The sequence below is a fragment of the Cetorhinus maximus genome, chromosome 16 (assembly GCF_964194155.1).
Source record: "Cetorhinus maximus chromosome 16, sCetMax3.hap1.1, whole genome shotgun sequence".
Lineage (NCBI taxonomy): Eukaryota > Metazoa > Chordata > Chondrichthyes > Lamniformes > Cetorhinidae > Cetorhinus > Cetorhinus maximus.
Window position 1 is genome coordinate 18,943,763 of NC_135894.1, and position 13,266 is coordinate 18,957,028.

Consider the following 13,266-nt stretch of genomic DNA (forward strand, 5'->3'; position numbering starts at 1 on the left):
TTACCTCAGTGCCACTGTCAGCACCTTTTTTTTAGCTCTAACCACTACCATTAACACTCCCTTTGTCCATGACATCATTGTCAGTCTCTGCTTTGCCCTCACCTATTGCTGGCCTTCTATCCAGCTTCACCTGCTCCACACCCCCTCCCTTAAACAGTATACATTTCATCACATTTCTACTTCTCTTAGGCTCTGAAGAAAGATCATACAGACTCGAAACGCCAACTCTTTCTCTCTCCACAGACGCTGTCAGAACTGCTGAGTCCTTCCAGCATTTTCTGCTGCTGTCGAGCTGAACGTCGAGTCTAGAAGGCTGCAGCCAAGTCCAGAGACGAGGTGCTAGTCCTCGACCTTGCGTTGAGCTTCACTGGAACAGAGAATCGGGACAAGGTCAGAGCATGAGCCCAAACCCCGGGCCTTGGGTTCCTCTTGGTTCTGGCATATGCGAGGTTAAGCATGATTTTCACTTTTCCCGCTGGCGCACAAATCACGTGGGCAGTAGCACCGCGGGCGCGTGCGGTGTGCGTACCTACGTCACTTCGGTGCCGCGCAACGTGCGCAGGGTTCGGTGACGCGCGACGCGCTCAGGGTTCGGTGACGGAAAGCACATTTTCCCTCCCCCTCCCCCCTCCTCCTCCTCCCAACGACGTCAAATCGGAAGGAGGCGGTCGGAGGGCAGCTATAGCTGCTTCACAATAGAAAGAGCCGGAAATGAGGAAGCTGCTCGCGGTGTGACTGACTATCCCGTTCTCCTTTTGCTGGTGGACCCCCCCCACCTCCCAACTCAGAGCCAGGGAAAAGTGTCGGTGGCCGCTGCGTTGTTGCTGGAAAAGCAGGGAAAAAGTAGGAAACAGGTCGGTGTCCGGGGTGAGATGAATTTTATTTCCAGAGTGACGGTTGGGCCCTTTGCCTGCCATCAGCGGGTACGGTCACTGCGCATGCTCGCCATCTACCTGTCAATCAGCGGCAACCATAGGAGTTTGTGCAATGTTGTTCGTTCACTGCTGCATCCAGGTCCCCAGACCCCTTTCACTGCATTGCTTTTGGGTTCGTGTCACTGCAAATGTGCTACAGCTGCGCAGACAACTCCTCCTCTCGCAACTTCTGTCTATTTTCTGCATAATTCATTGACTTGAATCAGAATATATGGCGCTATTTTGAAGGAAAAAATATAGTCCTTGACATGATCAATTGCTTTCAAGTTCAGTTATTTTCCTGGATGTCTCTGGCTCTTTCTGGAAATTTGCTTTGTGGCAGGATTTTTTTTAAAAAATTGAATGCTTGATTTCAATCTGCTAGAAAGGCTACGGGTTTAAATTTGAAGCCCGGACGTGGTTATTTGAGGTTGGCGTTAAGATTGCTGAACGTCAGCTCTCGAATGCTCATTGGAGTGTTATTTAAAAGCAGCAAATCTGACTGATGGTTCTACCTTTTGCAGTGTTCCAGTCGTTCTCTATAAACAGGCTGCCAAATTTCAGAGTCTGTCTTATATCCACAAAGAAACATAAGTATGCAAATACTTTCCCAATGTAGTGAAATATAATTGATTTTTGCTTCTTTTGGACTGGCTCTCCACACTTCAATGTTTACATTTTCATGGAATTTAATTTTTTTCAGTTTTTAATAGTCACCAACAGTTTACCATTTTTGTCGTATACTCCAGAGTTGTAATTGAATTAGGAAATAGTAACTCAATCAAGGAATTCATATAATCAGCAAAGCTTGGTCAGTTTAGGAACATTGTCTGAATACAGAGATTAATAATGCTTTTGCGGCTTTGATTATTATCATAGTCTGAGTGGGTCTGTTTCTTTCATACTGATGTTTTTGGTTTCCTGTTGGAACATAAACAGAGTGCAGATGATGTAGGATTTAAGTTTTACTAGTTTCATGACCCATGGATTGTTGGTACGCCTGATTGTTGTATTAGTTTGTTTAGATCTGCAGATTGCTTATGTAAACCAGCATTAAAGCTTTCTTTGACTGCTGCTGTTGTCACCACCCTTTTACTTAACGTATAAACAAAAGGTGACTGACCACGAGACAGGAGTGACTGCTGTCATTGGTGGCTCTGACATCAAAGCATTTGAAATAAGAACCTGGAGAGAGGAGAATACATTTTGGGATTGACCTAGTCACTGCATTCTATGTTTCTAAAATAAATGAATTCATGCCATTTTGTACAAGAGAGCCGGAGAATGAAGGTAGAGATTTAAAAAATTGGTACAAAATATTTTTTCTGGTTGAGAATTGAATCAAACCAAGCATCCTTCAATAGATAAGATATGAGCACAGTACACAATGTATAAGATTTGTGTATTTTTAAAAACAAATTCTATGTGGAGGTACATTTGAAAATTCTCTTCATTTCAGGAAATCCTCCTGTAAAGTTCTGCTTTGCTAATGAAAATGGCAATTACCCAAAATGAATTTTGCTCGCGCTGTTAGAATCTACAATTAGTGTGTTGATAATGTCTCCAAAAATTCAAAATATCCCATCATCTTATATTTTTTACCTAGTCATTTGGATCAGGCATTATTTACAGCAGTGAAGGGAAAGTCCTAGGCCTCTGCCAGGGAATGTGTGACAGCAGGCAAAGGTTGGCTTTCCCTGTTCCAGCTGGTGCCTCCCTATAGCAGCACTGCCAAAAGTTTCAATTTGAGAATTGGAAATTGTAACTGCTGTTATGAATACATTGGTTCAAGCCTCACTCCAGAGAGTTGAGCACATAATCCAGGCTGGCATTTCAGTGCAATACCGAGGGAGTGCTGCATTGTTGGAGGACCTTTTTTTGTGCTAACATGCTAGGCTGTCGTACATAAATCATGAATATTAGTGGACTTCTTCTTTGCTCTTGAATTTGTATGGATCTAGCTTTTACGAATGACAGTTGCTGCAGCTAGTTGGAGCTCAACCCTGTGACAATACATGAAGCAGGCGGTGAGGTGGTGACCTGTTTGTGTTCTCCTTTTTAGAGCAAGAAGCTGAGGCTGATATTTAAGTTGGTACACAAAACAGTTCACAATAAGGATTCAACAGTTTTAATTAAATATAATAGGATAGCAAGCTTGAAAAAAAATTACAAAACATGATTAATCCAAGTGCATTCCTCCCAAAAAGGCATCTACTCATAAATGGAACATTACAGCACGAAATGAGTGATTTGGCACGTCAATCATGCGCACCAGTGTTTTTCTGCACATGAGCTACAGTATTCAGTCTAATCCCACTCCCATTCACCCTACTCTTAATATTCTTTTGCATGCAACTATCTAATTTCTATAAGAATTCCTTCACTTTCTTTCAACCATGGTTTGTGGTGCAGAATTCTGAAACTATCTGCTGCGTGAAGACTATCTCTCCCCTTTAATCCTTTACTTATTGAGGAATGATAATTATTTTGTGAATTTAATTATTTCTGACCAATTCTAAAACCTTTAAGCAGAACTTCAAGACCACCTGCTTCCACATGAATTCATGGAACATTGGCTATTTGAATTTAATAATTTGCTACTATTCAGCAACTGTTAATTAAATGCAATAAACTATCAAAAAAGCTGGTACTCCATAAAGATAAATTTATGCATGTACTCTCCATTGTCTTCCTATCTTTGTTTAATCTATCCCGCATATAAACTCCAGAGATCCATATTCATGGGGATCTCTGATTACTACCTTTATAAGTCTTATAACTCACCCCATGCAACTTCGCCAGAAAAAAAACTCTCCCCTAAGCCACTCGCAATGGCATTTTCAAATTCCAAACTCTTTAGCCTTTGTCCACTGCAATACTTTTGCAGTTGTTGATCCGTTTAATCACCCTCTCACCTCTTCCTTTGTCTTCATGCCCAGTCCCTTCCTCCTCCCATCCCGGTTGTTTCCCTATTATGGCCCCCATATTCACTCCCTCAAGGCCAAAGGGCACAGATATGAACATATGTAGCCCACAACTGGTTTTGTCATTCATCACCAGATCTGACTGGATCGTACTAAGCACTGTTGGGCCCCTCACTCCTCTGCCCAGTGCACTCCTTGCACCATATCTTCTGGAGAGATAAAAGAATCCTAGATTCTCTTTAAACCCCTCTCCCTCTGCGCCCTCCATCCTTGCACCGAATAGGTGCAAGTAGCTGATAGACTTTGCTATTAAGATTGAGACTGTTAAACTCTCTCTGGCCCTACACTCGAATATCTGGAATTCTCTCCTTAAGCTTCTTTCTTTGTCCTTTTTACAATAGTCCTAAAAATGAATTACTTGACCAAGCTTTTAGTCACCCACCTTAATATATCTTTCTTCAGCTTGATGTATATAGCTCTGTCTATCATTTGCTGCTTATGCTATTTGGCATGCAAGTCATCCTGTGTTGTAGCTTCACTAGGTTGACACCTCATTTTTAGGTATGCCTGGTGCTGCCCCTGCCATGCCCTCCTGCAATCTTCATTGAACCAGGGTTGATTTCCTGGCTTGATGATGATGTTAGAGTGGGTGATATGCCAGGCCATGAGGTTACAGATTGTGGTTGAGTACAATTCTGCTGCCGCTGATGGCCCACAGCACCTTGTGGTTGCCCAGTCTTGAGTTGCTAGATTTGTTTGAAATCTATCCCATTTTGCATGATGGTAGTCTCACACATCACGATGGAGGATATCCCCAATGTGAGGATGGGACTTCCCCCGACTCTTGAAGTGTAGTCACTGTTGTAGGAATTGCACTTGGCAAACTCCCACAAAGATGAGGTCATGACCAGATAATCTGTCTTCCTCATGTTAATTGAGGAATAAATATTGGCCAGTAGATCAGAGATAATTCCACTACTCTTGTTCAAAATGGGTTTTTTCCACCCATGGTTCTTTTCCATCCGCCTGAGGAGGCAGGTCACAATTTAACATCTCATCCGAAAGACACCACCTCCGATAGTGTAGCACTCCTGCAGTACTACTCAGCCTTGATATTTATGTTCAAATCCTGGTGCAGGACTTGAACCTGGAACCTTGTGAGTCAGCAACGAGAGTGCTACCAACAGCAACAGCTGACACCTGCTTTCTATTGCTGAAGCAGAACTTGCTGCTATCCAACTTGCTGTTAAGTGGAGTAACCTGTCCTGTATGTGCCCTGACTAGATGGTCGCCTGTGTGGTGTTTTGTGAAATGAATTAACTGTTGCTTGCTACACTAGGCATTTGATATTTTGTTTTTAGCTTCATAGTGCTCTAAGTAATCAAGAAAGGAGAGAGTGAAAACTCTTCCTGTTCCTTCAGCACAAAGTCCTTTTGCCCTTCTCTTAGGTTCTAAATCAGTAACCCTTCAAGAAACTCCAACCAGCTGATAACATTTTTTAGTTCCATGCATTTTGTAGGATGGTTTAGATTTGTAAATCTGTGTTCAACAAATTGTGTGTGTGTTATAACAGTATAGTTTAAGCTTTTTGTATTGAGTTGTTATCTAATTTCCTGTTACATTGCAAAAATATGATCTGATAGTTTTTTCAGGATGGACCTCAAAATTAATACTCATTTTAACCAAGCTAAATATTTACATGTTTATTGTTAATATACTATAATACATGAAGTTTCAGAATGAATCATATGGGCGATGTCCAATACTATGTATATAATTAATTGAAGTGTTGAGATTGGTTTATATGCAGATGTAGTTTGGACTTAAAGAAACAATTTCAGCTGAATAAACCAGTTCCATTTTTAGTTTGACTGTTTAGCTCTGAATTATCTTTATTTTAGGTGAAGTACAGAAGCTTAGAAGTCCTGCTGAACTAAAAGGCCTTTGACAGTTTTTTGGTTGCTGAGGATTTCTTGGTGAAAGGACATATCTTGTTTCTTTGTGTGCCTTACCCACAGTCTACCAAAGAGGTAAGAGACTGACATATTTTTGGTGTGTTTAAATTTATTAAATTTGCTACTTTTTGGGTGGAGCTGCAAAGGCACTGTTCCCACTTTGTCAAAAGTCACATTTCTGCTGAGAAATTGTTGTATGTTGCATGGAAGGGCCCACTTTCTGGTCGTCCTATGTATTAGTGATGATGCAGTGGAGTCTTTCTAGAATATTTCTCTGTTCCATGGCTTTTATGCCCCTTTCCGCCACCCAAGTGCAAAGGACAATTCTTTGCCAAAGAAGACAAGCAAAGAACTTGCATCCAGGTCTCTGCCAGGACCATTCTGTAAATACCTGTGAAGATGTGTCCAATAATGGCACAGGGTTTAGTTGAGTTTGATTTGTTCCCTGCTTTGTGAAGAAACACCTTTTCCTTCTAGGTTGAGTTAGGCAACAAGCTGTGGACAGTTATTGCAGGTCAAGACATTGCCATGCATTGGCTTAGTGTGTCAGTGTACAAACTACTTGAACTACAGAGTTTATTGTAGCATGCTTTTTAAAACACTTTTTTCTTATTGAGGGTGATAATCATAATTCAATTTGCAGCTTTATCCCAAAGATTCTATTTAATGCAGTAGCAAATGGCACATCTGTGAGAAACTAACTTTTGTACAAATCTGACCACAGACTGCAACCTTCAGTCTTAAAGCAGCTAATATTCTGAAGTTAGTTCTTGTGGTGCAGTGGGCAGCGTTCTTGCCTCTGAGCCAGCAGCTTCAGGTTCAAGACTTGATGGCCAAAGAACATGTGTTCATAATGCAGCCAAACAGGTTGATTATCAACTTGCAAATCCTTCCAACATACGCTAGTGGCAGGAGGTAAGAGCAGAAGAGACTCCTGGTCAGCCATCTCAGTAGGCAACGACAAACCACAGCAGTACCTTACCAAGCATCATCATGGACCAGCACAGAAGTCCATGGTTGCCAATGCTCTTTCAGGGCATGGCATCTAGAGAGAGAGAGATTTTTAAGTTGTCTTTTGATTTGTATCAGTGATGATCTTATTTATTAATCAATAACTGAACCTGTTGCATTTGCCTAAATCACTAAACAACTACAAGTAGGTTCAACTGTCAGTCACTAAGGAGCCTAAGGGAGCGCTTGGTATTAGTACACTATTCTGATTATTTCAGTGCTATCTAGGTTAGAGCACTATTAAGGTCTTTTGTTGCATAAATAATTGTTGAGTGATATTTCAAAATTTGAAATCCTAATTAGTTGAGTAAAATACAACAGAGCTGGAAAGACAAGTGACGTGTTGCCGCTATGACATGTAAGGACAGGTGGACACCAGTGTGATTCACAGCAGTCACATCTGCAGTGAGCGTTTGCAACTTGAGGAAATTCAACTCGGAGTTGATGAGCGAGAGTCTGAGCTTAGGATCCTGTGATGCATCAGGGAGGGAGAAAGTTACCTGGACACTTTGTTCCAGGAGGCAGTCGCACCCCTCCGATTCGGTCCATGGTCAGGGATAGGAGGGTGTGACTATGATTGAGGCAGATCCGGGGATCCAGAAAATAGCGCTGGAGAAGCCTCAGCCCAAGTACTTCCCAGTTGCAAGGTTCTTGCAGCTTTTGTGGACGAGAGCAGAGACTGCAGGGAGAATAAGCAAACAGACCATAGCACCATAGTAGAGGGTGGGGATGGCATTCAAGTTGGGGGAGAAAAAAGGAATACAGTAGTAATAGAGGACAGTCCTGTTCAAGGGAAAGATACTGTCCTCTGCAGCCAAGGAACGTGAGTGTCAAAGGCTGTGTTGCCTGCCCAGTGCCAGGTTAAGGACACTTCCTTGTGGCTGGAGAGGAACTTGGAATGGGAGGAAAATGGTACGCACGTCGACCACAACAACTGAATCAATGGCATAAGTAGCACTAAGAAAGAGGTTCTGCTAAGAGAGTATGTGCAGCTACAGGCTAAATATAAAAAGCAGAACCACAAAGGTAATAATCTCGGGATTGCTACCTGAGTCACAGTACGGCTCAAAGATTGGTGAGGGAGAAATGCCAACTGCATGTTTTGAAAACTGGTAAAATAGCTACATGTACACAATGGGGAGCAGTGGTGGTTATGGTCCAGAGATTGAGAGTTCAAATTGTGAAGTTAAATTTCATAACAGGTAATTTTCGGTTGGCATCAGAGAAAATGACCATGGGAGCTGATGGATTGCTGTATGATTTTTCACTTGCTGCTTCCTCCCAACCCAGACTGGAATATCATGCCAGCATAGACTATCTTAGCTCGGCAATGAAGATGGCCACAGCCTATTTGGTACTCGTGGAGGTGTACAATTTTTAAAATTTAAATAGCTCCTTGTTGCAATTTCTACTGTTTTAATGGTTTTCAAATTGCTCCACTATTATAATTGGAGAAGTTTACTGTGGTTTGGGAGTAGATTTGCGCATTGGCGAAATCATTTAAGATTTCCCACATTGTATGTTGGGCAAATGAACTACATAGCTTGTGAATGATATTTGTACTTTTTTTTTTAAATCCCCTATTTTTAGATACATGGAGTTCATAAAATGTGCTTGAGATTTTTGTTCCAGGCATATTTGTCAATTTCTTGTGCTTGTGTTAAGCAATGGAATGGAACATGCTTCCAACTTTGGCGCCTATTGTTAATATCAAAATATTCTTGTCAAACCAAGTACAGGGATACAGAGCATAGCACCTCTGTCCTGCTCCAGTATGTTTTAGCCTCTGCTTCATAACACTTAGCCTTCTTGAAGGCTGTGTACGTATACATTTACCATTTTACGCTAGGGTAACTGGAGGTGTTACGAATGTGAGATTTTATAAGATAGTTCTGCTGTCTCTTTTAATTCAAGGTAAAATGGTGTAATGAAAAGGGAAAATGTGACCTCCTGCTAGTTCTGCCTGGCAATGAGCCTGTGTGGCCTGGTTACCATGGGGACAGGGGCCCAGGTCAAGTGCTATTGAAATGTATGTTCCAGGTTTAACACCTGAAAACAAAGGACAGAGCAGCTGATTTTGCCATGGGTAGACTTGCAGACTCTCGGGAATATGATTTTAAAATAAACCCTGAACACAGAGAGAAAGAGGGTCCCAGAGAGAGAGAAACAAAGGACAACAACTGCTGCGGTCAGCAGGGGGAAAAAAGGCTTTTTCTCTGTTGTCTTCCAGACAGAATGCAGATGGGAAGACATTCTCTGGTCAAAGAGACAAAATTTTTAGAAGTTTAAGGACACTGGAAAATTCCCCCTGACAAAGCCAGGGAAAGGAATCGTGCAGTGAGCCATGGTTCTGGAGGTTGGTTTAGGATTTCTCAGAAGGCTAAGGAAAAGGACCTTTGGTCACAGGGCATTCTAGTGACTCAGTGAAATGGGGAGAAGTAAGCCCATTAGAAGCTGGGAGTAACTTTGGACTAGATCCTGAACAGATTACGGAGAGTGTGCTGAAATGTATAAAAGTGGTGTGGGGTTTTCAAGTGCGTTAAAACAATAATAAGGGATGTCTTTTCTGTAGCTTCTGTGTATTAGATGCCTACTAAACAATGTTTAGTAAGTGTTGACTTTAGCATGTTTGTTGCAGTAAAAGTCTTAACATGAAATCTTGCCGTGTGACCTTTTGAGTCGGTCACTGGGAATTCAATTTTTTTTAAAGTTATTGGTCTCTGTGGGGATTGTAACAAGGTAATCAATAAACAAAACATGATGGTCATCAGACTCCAAAAATGAGAACATTTTTGTATTTTAGTACATGCTTCTTGATTTTCCCTACTTCAAAATTTTCTCCCTGTAACTTTTATATTCTTGTCCTCCAAATGAGGGGGAAGGTAGTTGGTCTCAATGGCATTCTGTAGCGAGTCAATAAGTGATGAGTGAGAATAGGTTGACTCATATCCTCTGACTTGGAAAAATTCTCTTCATTTACAAAGGAATTGCACTACCTCTGTTCTGCATCTCACTGTTCTAGCCCAGGCCAAGGTCAGGACTTGGCTGTGAGGGAAAATACAGGCACAAGCCCATTAAATTTTTTTATATTTTAAAATGGCTATTACTTTGCCTGCAGTGCAGAGTCTTATGTGATTGCAGACAAATGTTGTTTTGAACAAACTTGCTCAACTTTTGTTGCACTTTTGTCATCCCACTTTCTCCTCTGGCCTCTCTTTGTTGAAAGCTATTTTGTTTATCAACAGCAATAACTTACATTTATTTAGTACTGTGAACATAAAACATGCCCGGGCGCTCAAGGGCTGTTTTTTTTTTATTCATGGGATGTGGGCGTCACTGGCGAGGCCAGCATTTATTGCCCATCCCTAATTGTCCCCATTCAGAGGGCATTTAAGAGTCAACCACATTGCTCTGGAGTCACATGAAGGCCAGACCAGGTAAGGACAGCAGATTTCCTTCCGTAAAGGACATTAATGAACCAGATGGATTTTTATAACAAGCGACAATGGTTTCATGGTCATCATTAGACTTTTAATTCCAGATTTTTATTGAATTCAAATTCCACCATCTGCCGTGGCGGGATTTGAACCCGGGCCCCCAGAGCATTGCCCTGGATCTCTGGATTACTAGTCCAGCGACACTACCACTACACAATCACCTCCCTATTATTTTCAAATAAAATTTGACACCGTCAAATGAGATATGGGCAGATGAAGTGGTAGGTTTCATGGGTCACCTTAAAGAAGGAAAAAAGATCTAGAAGTTTAGAGTCTTGGCAGCTGAAGGCATGTTGCTCATTGGTGGGGCAACTGCAGTCTGGGATGTTCAAGAAGCCAGAATTGGAAGTGCATAAATATCTCAAACAGTTGTGGGACTGGAGAAGATTACCAAGATGGGGAGGATTGAGAGCATGAAGGGATTTGAAAACTAGCATAAGACTTTTAAAATCAAGGCATTGGCTCCCAGTTGAGCAATGTATCTCCTGTGAGCACAGGGATGACAGGTGAATAGGACTTGGTGACAATTAGGGCATGTACAGCAAAGTTTTGGATGACATCACGTGCACAGAAGGTAGGATGTGTGACGCTGGTGTGTGTTGAAATAGTTAAGTCTATAGGTGGTAAAGGCATGGATAAGGGTTCAGCAGCAGGTGAATTGAGGCAGTGGTGGAGTGGGCAATATGGCAAAGGTAGAAATTGATAGCTGTAGTATTGGTGTGGGTTTGTGGTTGCAAGCTTATCTTGGGATCAAGTATGACACCAAAGTTGCGAACAATCTGGCTCAGCCTCTGACAGTTGCCAGGGAGAGGGATGGAGCTGGTAAGTAGGGAACAGAATTAGTGACAGGAACTGAAGACAGTGGCTTCATCTTCATCACACTTAGTTGGAAGAAATTTCTTATCCAGTGCTGGATGTCAACAAAAGTCTGACAAATTAAAGACAGTGGAGAGGTCAAGAGAGGTGGTGATGAAGTAGATTTGGGTGTTGTCAGTGTACATGTTTTTGGATGTTGTTGCTGAGGGGCAACGTGCAGATAAGTAGGAGAGGGCCAATAAAGGCACATCAATGGTAACAGGAGTCGGAAGAGAAGCCATTGCAGGTGATTCTCTGGCTATTATTTGATAAGAATGGGGCCAAGAAAGGGCAGTTCCACACAGTTGGATGACAGAGAATGGTTTTGGAGGAGGATGGCATTGTCAACTGTCAAAGGCTGCTAATAGGTTGAGAAGGATGAGGAGGGGATAATGAGTTGCAGTCACAAAGAATGTTATTTGTTACCTCCAAGTGCTGTTTCAATATTGTGCCCAGCCTAGAAGCCTGATTAGAGGAGTTCAAACATGAAATTGCAGGAGTGATGGGCATAGATTTGGCAGGCGACAGCATATTCAAGGACTGAGGAAAGGGAGGTTGGAGATGGGCAGTTGTTTTCAAGGACAGAGGAATCAAGGATGTTTTTTTTTGAGGAACGGGGTGAAAGTGGCCCATCTGAATGGGGTTGGAGGACAGTACCTGAGGAGGGAGAGAACCGTTTATAATATCAGCTAACATGGGGCCAGGAAGGGAAATGGGTTGGCCAGAGGTTTAGGCTGAATGAGCTTGAGGGAGAAGGTGGTGTTCATCATTTACAAAATGGGTTTAGAGAGAGCAAAGAAGGAGATGGGATAGAATCTCATGAGTTCAGGACTAAAGCGGTGGGGGCCATCAGGGGGCCAGATGGGCTAGTAGAAGGAAAAATCTGCAATGTTACTTCAAAAGTCCATACAATGTGAATTTTAGTGAACTTGAGCGTTTTACCAATTGCTTTAGTCATAATATATTTTTGTACAACAACCACACTTTATCATAAATAATTTCACTCTTGTTCTTCTCCCCCAGTGGTACTTTTAATCATTTACCCATATTATTCATACCAATCTCCCACTTCAAAAAGGAATTGTTTCCATCTGCAGAATTTATCAGCTAATTTAAAGCCCTCTGCAATAAGGGCTTTGAAATGTCCTTTATTAAGTAATAAACTGGCCATTGCTTTAAGGTCAGCCTTAATTCAACTTTTCAGTGGCATCACATCTGAGTGATCACAATAGTGATATACAGTAAAATGACAAAGAAGATCAAGATTCAAATTCATTAAAACAGACAAGAGCTTTATTTCTTCAACAACCTCATAATCATGGTGGGAGATGGGAAGAAAGAGCCTGAGAGAGAACAGTGTCGGATTTTTCATTTTTAAAACGAGTTCCCATAAATTGACGTCAAAACTTGCCGTGTAAATGTTAGATTTATGCTAGAGAAATGTCAGTGACATTCAGGGAATATACCGTTGTAATCATCTGAATGAGAATGCTTTAAAAGGATGACCAGAAACCCTAGAAGGGGAATAAACTGGAAAAGCCAGGACTTTCATCTCTAGCTGGTCCTGATAACAGTTGTTACGCTCTTGGACACTAAGCATGGCAACTGTTATTACGGTTTGATGAGTCTTGTATGTTGCCAGTTCTTTGACACATCCATATCTTTTTTCTTGGTTATTGGCTACACCCTGATTACATTATTTTTCTATCAGATTGTTTGTTTCAACTATTGTCTTAATTGCAGTGAAGTTCATTTTAAATGTCACGTATTTTGGTGTCCATCTTTGAAAACTGGAGTATAATGGAACCATCACGAAGAACGTTGTGCACATAGATATAACTGAGATAACAATGCTGCTATCATATATATTCTGTCATATGATAAAAGAGTTCTAATGCCTTTCCTCTGACATTCATATCAGGTCAATTTTAAATTTAACCACTAAAACCTCTCCAGTATTGAAAAAATACTCATCTAAAGTCAACTTGGGCTTCCTCACTTAACAGGCAAATTTAAGGGTTAATATTGTTAAAATATAAAGGGAAATCAATAGACATTAGCAAACTTCAGGAATGTCTAATTTAATCTTTTCCTTACAGATAGACAACAG

The 13,266-nt window shown here is 41.4% G+C and overlaps 1 protein-coding gene across 5 annotated transcripts in view; it reads left to right on the forward strand.

The window, feature by feature from the left end:
- Positions 1-652: 652 nt before the first annotated feature.
- The window catches only part of cab39l (calcium binding protein 39-like), a 78,201-nt gene continuing 65,587 nt past the window's right edge, over positions 653-13,266 (forward strand). The window contains exons 1-2 of one of the 5 annotated variants that reach the window (XM_078559459.1): positions 653-854; positions 5,740-5,868. The gene's annotated coding sequence lies outside the window, so the exon portion shown is untranslated. Of the gene's footprint in view, positions 868-5,739; positions 5,869-13,266 lie in introns of all 5 variants that reach the window. The other 4 variants (XM_078559455.1, XM_078559454.1, XM_078559457.1 and 1 more) reach the window with 4 other exon arrangements.